Here is a 6,691-nt window from a genome sequence, read left to right as displayed (position 1 = left end):
ATGAACTCCAGTGCCCGCCCAGCGCCGGACCGGGCCGCTGACGCCTTCCAAGCCTCGAAGCGGCTGACTGCGACCTCAGGCCAGTCGGCGGTCCAACTTGGGGTGAGCGGGATCACCTCGCCGGGCCAGAGGGCGGCCAGCACTTGCGCCTCGGCACGCTGAAGATAGCGGAGCATGCGATGGGCCGGCTGCATGCGAGCTTGAAGCACCAGAAGCTGTTCTTCAAGTGACCGGCTGGCACCCAGTGCGACCTCGGCCCCCGCCTGCCATCGTGCATCGCGGTAGGCCTCGATGGCTTGGGTGGCGGCAGCAGAGTAACCGGGAAAGTAATCTGCACAAAGAAGAAAGCAGTAGCACAAAGTCAAAAGACAAACCAGATAGTAGGAGGCAGGCAAAGAAACGATAAAGAAGGAGGCCCATTGTCGATGAAGTCTTCTACCCGGCTGTAGCCTTGACTCAGCGCCTGCCTGGCCTTGGCCCAGTTCGGCGCCTCAGTCTCGTATTCGGCTTTGAGGGCGGCCTCGCTGTCCTGCATCGCCTTCAGGGCCGCCTTGTGGCTCTCCTCCTGGTTGGCTAGCTTCTTGGCCAGGCGGTCACGCTCTTGAGCCAGGGTGGCGCACTCGGCCTCCTGGGCGAGAAGGGCGGTCTGGGCTCCGCTCAGCTGGCTCCTCAAGTCAGCATTGGCCCCTGCAGATATGAAGAAAGAAGTTGTCAGGAAAATATCCGACCCGACTGCTCAGTAGTCGGCCCGAATCTCGGGGACTACACCCAGTGGGTGCGCTGACGCGCCCCCACTTGAGACAAAAAATGAAGCACTTACTCCGGCTCTCGGTCAGATTGGTGGTTTTCTGATTCAACTCCTGGGCCTGGGAGTTGAAGGCAGCCGCGCGGAGGTTATGATACTCCTGCAGATAAGATAAGTGATACAAGTAAGAACAAGATGGCAATTAGAGTCTACCAAGAAGTTCCAAGCCACCTGCTCAGCTTGCCGGCTCGGAACTCGGGGACTACACCCAGTGGGTGCGCTGACGCGCCCCCACTTGAGACAAAAAATGAAGCACTTACTCCGGCTCTCGGTCAGATTGGTGGTTTTCTGATTCAACTCCTGGGCCTGGGAGTTGAAGGCAGCCGCGTGGAGGTTATGATACTCCTGCAGATAAGATAAGTGATACAAGTAAGAACAAGATGGCAATTAGAGTCTACCAAGAAGTTCCAAGCCACCTGCTCAGCTTGCCGACTCGGAACTCGGGGACTACACCCAGTGGGTGCGCTGACGCGCCCCCACGGAAGAAATCAGGAGCAATCAACGAAGAGCGGAAGGACTCACCCGGATCACCGTTCGTGTCGTGAGAAATTCTTGGGTGTACTGCTTCAGCGCGGTAGCTTGGGCCTGGAGCCGGTTCCGGACGTCCTGCGCCGCCACGTTCAGCACAACCGTCCCGCCGCCCGGCGTCCACCCGGACGAGCTATCGCTAGACGCTTCTAGGTCCTGGGCCGACGGGCCGGCACCAGCGGCGTTGTGCGGATCTGGCGCGGAAGTCGCCTTCTCCGCGCGCCAACGGGACGGAGATAGGACCAAGGTCCGCCCCGATAGTCGGCTCACCTCCGGTTGGCTGCACGAGCGGCACGTCGGGCCGGCTACCTTGACCCTTTCCAGCCGGCGGCGTCGGTTCCGTCTCCTTCCCCTTCGCCGGCTGGCTGCGGCGGGTCTCCTTCGTCAGGGGCGCTGGAATGTCGGGTGCCGCAGCGTGAAGGGGGATGACGAGCAGCGGAGGCTGGTTCCGCTGGACCTCCGCCTCCTCCTCCATGGCTACGGCCTCCTCCTAGGCCTTGGCAGCCGTGTCGGCCCGTGCCTCCGCCGACTTCTCCCTCGCCTCCCGAGCCGCCCACCGCTCCTCTGCCTCCTACTCCTCCCGCGCTTCCCGCGTGTTTTGCTCCGTCGCCTCTAGGAGATCGACGCGGGGATCCACACGGCGGGAGCTTGAGGACCCTCCCGCGGGTCCGACTACGGAGGCGGCAGGGGGCCGTTCAAGAGAAAGTGGGGCCCTGTTTGATAAGTCAAGAAGAAGGCTTAGAAAGATATCAACCAAAGAAGAAAAGAAAGGCGTAAGAAAAATAACACTTACGCTGAAACCGACTGCGGCTGCTTCACCACCTTGCGGAAGCGGGCCGCCTTCGCGGCCGCCTCATCCCGCTTGGTTGCCGCCGCGGTACTCTTGGGCTTTTTTGGCCGATTGCCGAAGTGGGTCAATGCGGCCCGGCATTTCTGCGCGCCGCCTTGAGGAGCCGGCGCGGCGGATGGGCCCGCGCCTTGATGATCGGGCACCGACTGAGGGCGCGGAACAACTTCGGCCTCAGCATCATCCGGCCAATCCTCGAAGGCGGCCCTGAGCCCAAAGCCGCCTGCCTCGCCACCCTCCCCTGCGACGTCTTCTTCCCTGGCGGCCGCCCCTAGGTCCGGGTCGTCAACATCGTCCATCGTGCGGTCGGGGAGGAACTGGCGCTTCACCCCCGCAGCCCCGGTTGCCGGCGGAAGCATGGGATTCTGCCAAAAACAAGCCGACTGGTCAGGAGTCGGCCATCATGAACCCGGCGACAAGGAAAGAAGAAAAGAAGAGAAACTTACCACCGGCAGAGGATTGGCACGGGAGTACGGCAACTTGCCATACTGCCACTCCTCGATGAGCTTGCAGTTGGAAATATAGTTCAACATATAAGACACCTCGGCGTGAGGCATCTCCTTGGTGCTTAGCCGGCACGGGTCAAAGCGGCCGCTCATCTGGCAGATCATATGAGGTCGGCCCTGGAGCGGGAGCACCCGGCGCTCCACGAAGATAGCCACCAGGTCAGACCCAGTCAGACCCTCCGACTGGATCATCACCCGGAGCCGTACAACGGAGGCAGCCTCACCCTGAGACAGTGACCTGGCCCGGAAGGACCATGAGGGCTGCCTCCCAGGCGGTGGGCTGGCTATGTAAGCCGGCAGATTGACGAAATCGCCTTGCGGAGCGATGTTCTTCATGTAGAAGTAGGATTTCTGCCAGAGCTTCACCGACTGGATTAGCGGGATGGGCGGAAACGGATTGTTATCGCTCGTCCTCCGCATGGCGATGAAGGTGCCGCATGGGGCGGGCACGCCCGCGATGACAGTGCCAAGCTTGCACTGGAAGAATTCTCCCCACGGTTCGAGGGTGGGGAGGACACCAAGAAAACCCTCACACAGGGCGACGAAGGCCGACAACAGCATCACCGCGTTTGGAGTAAGGTGATGCGGCTGGAGATGATAAAATTCGAGGAAGGAGCGGAGGAACCCGCTTGCCGGCAGGCCGAAGCCGCGCAGGCAGTGCGAGCGGAAGATTACCCGCTCGTCCTCCTCCGGCGCCGGCGAGATCTCCCTCTCCGGCGCAAGGCAGACCCGCACGAAATCCGCGCCCAGCAGCCGCCGCATCCGGCGGAGGAAGTCGACGTGGTCATCGTGGACATTGGAGCCGTCCCAGGAGCTCAACAACGCCATGTGGACGGCGCGGCGATGAGAAAGGTGCGGCGGAAGAAAGGCGCGCGACCCTGCTACGACAAAGCGACGACAAGCCAAGAAGGTTGGCGGGAAGGCCGAGCGGCGGCGGGTAGCTGTGGCGGCGGAGAGGAGGAAGAAGAAGGAGGGGACAGAGCGAAGGAGAGCGTGCGAGCGTCTGGCGCTCCCCTCCTCTCCCCCTACTTATAGCCTCATGCGGCGAAGCCAAGGAGGCAGGGCGTGGGGGGACGTGGGATTAACTGCACCCATTCCCCCATGCCCCGCGATTATTGCGCCTTCACGGCGTGCGGAAACCGCCGCTGGGGGCGCGCAGTCCATCCGGGCCGCACAAGATCTGCACGTGGGCCGAGGCCCTATAGTGGCGGGCCCCAGACTGCGGTGGCGTCCCATCGCGCGCGTGGGCTGGTAGGCCCCTCCAGCCGTAGGGTGCCATGTGGCACGCAGGCGACGAACAGTCAGCTTGCAGCCTGACTCGTGCGCCGACTGGTACCCGCCTTCAAGCTTCGAAATCTCTAGAAGGCGGCACGCCTAGTCAAAGCCAGCTCCCAGTTTCCGGCTCCTCAAGATAGGAAGCTGACTGAGCTCCTCGTCATTTTTCTGCCTCGGAGCCCAACCAGCTTCAGGGACTACTGTCAGAGTAAATAACCACGGGTAGCCTAGCCGGCTTCCCCTGGTTCTTCAGAAAAATTATATGCCGATTGAGCCTCCAAGCGTCCAAGACGTGGGGCCGCCTTCCCCCAGCTGGCCACCTCTCAGGCCGGCTGCGGAAAGGCGGCCCAGCCCTGGAAACCTTGAGAAACAAGACCACGAGAAGGCCGGCTCCAAGAAGCCGGCCATGAGAAGGCCGAATCCAAGGAGCCGGCCCCTCAGCAGGCGGCCAAGATCGTGACCTCAGAGTCTGCGCCCACATAACGGCGACGAGACGGGGCGTGGCTACAGTGAAGCCCGCCACCCCCGAATCCCAGAGCACGCATGGCCACATTGCATCGTACGGGGCGGCCATCACCTCTCCGGCGCGGCACTGTTGCCATGTTGATCATGACATCACCCATGGCGAGCGGTCAGTACGACCCGTGGGTGGTGGGCCCCCTCAGTCAGGGAGACCCCAAAGGCGGCCAGGCTTCCCGCAGCCGGCCTAGGGTACGGCCGGCTCCTAATAACCGGCCGGCTCTCTGCCTCGAAGGAGGTGCGTCATTAAGGAGATAAGACGAGGTAAGGCTACAGTGATGAGCCGCCCCACGGCGGCACTGTAGCCATGCTTACCACGACAAAGCCCTCGTCACCAGAGGCAAGGCAACAGTAACCAGCCTCCGACAAGACACCCGAGCGGTGGGGCCAGCCTGTCGACCAGAAGGCCGGCAGCCGGCGGGGCCTACCGGGCGGCGAGCCCATCGGTCGGCGGAGAAGCCGGCCAATGTAGACACAGACGGCTGGGGCCCGCACCCAGCCGGATTACAATTGTACCCCTGGGGGGTAGGCCTATATAAACCCCCCAGGGCACCCATGCAAGGGGGATCTCTCTTTGGATAGTTTTAGACACAGCAACGACAGGAGGAGCAAGCAAGCCTGGCCCTTCTTCATACTTTCACCAAACAGCTCAAGGAGCCTCTTGTAGCTACTTGTCAATCTAGTGACCATGCGGAGACCCCGCAGAGCAGCAGTAGGGGTGTTATCTCCACGGCGAGCCCTGAAGCTGGGTAAGATCCGCCGGCGTGCATGTCTTCGCCTTATCCCGTTTCCACGCACTCGCGATGTTTTATTGGCTCCCACAATGATAAGCCACTTGTTGGCATATGTCGCACCAACCACCCGACAGTCCGTGTGTTGCCATGTTTATTGTGGCCTAGTTTATTGTGACCACTAGAAAAACACAGAAAAAGAACTAAAGTGACTACAAGTAAACAACTAAACAAGACAATAAGGAAATAAATAAGCAAGGAACTAACGCTAGGCTATTACGGCTATTACACATATTACATCCACTGGGCATCAAAGTTCACCAGCAGTGCAAATATACGGAACAAAGCAGCATATTACATACACTGGCCATCCAAATTGGCCACCAGTGCAAATAAATGCGGCAGCAAAACAAGTCCATAACTGAAACAACTTCAGAAGAGCTCAAGAAAGGTTATCCTGGGTATCCACCATGCTGGCAATAAGCTTAGCAATCTTATTAGCTTTGTCCTATTTGGTGCAAAAATCCTCTAACGCTTGTTGCTGCACCAGAAAGAATGCATCTGAATGCTCCAGGGACTTCCGCATTCCTTCTGCTTCTTGTCGCAGCATAGCTGATTGACTTCTTTCAGCTTATAGTTGAGACTCAAGAAACCGAACTGATTCAGACAGTGAGTTTGTATAGCTTATGCAAGCGGTAGTGGCTAGTAAATTGAACACTAAACCAAGACAGGACTTTGGGGTTGTCTCACTATCTTCAAGATAGTATTCCTTAGCTATTTTATCAGCTTTGTTGGAGACCAACAAGGATATCTCACTATCATGAACCTTATCTGCATTACTTCCTTTACCATTGCTTAATAAGGCACTCTTCCCCAATATTCTGTTAGCATTCTAAAAGAAGAAACAACCAGACGCATAACTTGTTTAGCATGTACTAGTATATGAAACTCATTTCGGTGAACCAGTTCATTAGTAAGGTGGACAGGATTAAACTACCAAGTCTTCTATTGCCAAGTACTAGTACATAATAAAAGCATCAAACAAACATATATCTATGTCCTATGGTCACTGCATTATCTTGCCAAATCAAAATAGAGACATGGTTCAAATCATATCAGTTCAAGACAAAGCAGTAGTGAAAGAATACAAAGCGTAGCAAACTACACGGCACAACAAGATTTCAGATGGGTACCACGGGTCTACATGTACAACAACACTATTGGCGCTGTTGTGATGCTAGTAATGTGCATGATATGAGAAGTCAAATGTATACATAATTGAAATTGAAATCAACAGAGATATTGATAAGAGCAAGCCTGTTAAAGAAACATGCGTGAACATACCTGCTGTGCCCTTGCAGTTTCGATTGGATCCTTCAATTTAAAAATAAGTTTGTATGAATAAATACAGTGATACAAGAGCAAAGTAGTATGCACGATAGCAATGGAATCTTAAATTAGAACAGTTGTTCTTCAGGTT

Source organism: Triticum aestivum, chromosome 2A, assembly GCF_018294505.1.
Source record: "Triticum aestivum cultivar Chinese Spring chromosome 2A, IWGSC CS RefSeq v2.1, whole genome shotgun sequence".
NCBI lineage: Eukaryota > Viridiplantae > Streptophyta > Magnoliopsida > Poales > Poaceae > Triticum > Triticum aestivum.
The sequence above is the reverse complement of the archived record's forward strand: the minus strand, read 5'-3'. Positions refer to the sequence as shown.